General features: G+C 33.2%; 1 protein-coding gene across 2 annotated transcripts in view; it reads right to left on the minus strand.

The window, feature by feature from the left end:
• The window catches only part of prpf39 (PRP39 pre-mRNA processing factor 39 homolog (yeast)), a 22302-nt gene that overhangs the window by 6883 nt on the left and 14447 nt on the right, over nucleotides 1–972 (minus strand). The window lies entirely within an intron of this gene.

Genomic DNA, 972 nt, shown 5'->3' on the forward strand with positions numbered 1-972 from the left:
ACAAGTCAGCAAAATATATAACACCGTTCTAGTGGTTTTTGGATAGATTAATAAAAAAAATCTTACATATTGTGCCTTTTACTGAAAAATGCCATTTTTGTTAATATGCTTTCATTCTGTTGGCAAGGCTTCAAAATGTAATTTTTGTAAAAAATTTTACCAGATGGTGCCATTTTCTTCAGGTTTGGCCTATAAAGCAAATACTTGCTTTATTCCTGTTTTCTGCTTCTGCTTATTATTGAACCAATTGGATAAACAATGCAGCTATAATTGTGTGGGTGTGTTATGGATGTCAGTGTGTGGTTTGTATCCGTGTCATAAAAAAAACAATTGTGTGTGTGCTTGTAATATTTGAGAGAGAAACTCTACTGCAGATCACAAATCCAAGCACTGCGTGCTCCAGCGGAGTTTTGCTGGCATCTAATGGGGAAAATGTGGTGCTGCGCCCAAACAAAATCTTACTGAAATCAAATTTTTTGAGATAGCAACCTCAAATTTGGAACACAACTTGTTTAGATTTATGACTTTGATTTTCTAGCAGGTTTAGAGTTCAATATGTTTCATAAAATATATATTTTATATAAAACATTGTTCATAAACTTAAACCTCTAACTTTTTTTTTTGGTTTCACTTTTTAAACTTTTTTTTTACTTCAACAATCTGCCATGAGTCTTCTTTAAAATGAGGCCAAACTTAACTGTGCTCCCAAGCTTTAAATTATTATGACAGTTTTTGACAGACATTTTTGTCCTCTATGGACCTATGTGTAACTTTTTTAATTGATGCAGAAGGGTTAAGACCAGTGTAACAAGTCAACAGATTGTCTGCAGTTTAACCTCTGAACTGTCACCCCCCCTTGACGTGAAAGTGCACTATTCAAACTTAAATTATTATAATTCATAAACACTTTTGAATACAGACCTACGATCGGTCTCTTTTTAAAGAAGACAATCTGCAGATTATTGCAGAAGT

This window comes from Sinocyclocheilus grahami, unplaced genomic scaffold (assembly GCF_001515645.1).
Source record: "Sinocyclocheilus grahami isolate Dianchi unplaced genomic scaffold, SAMN03320097.WGS_v1.1 scaffold2249.1, whole genome shotgun sequence".
Classification (NCBI taxonomy): Eukaryota; Metazoa; Chordata; class Actinopteri; order Cypriniformes; family Cyprinidae; genus Sinocyclocheilus; species Sinocyclocheilus grahami.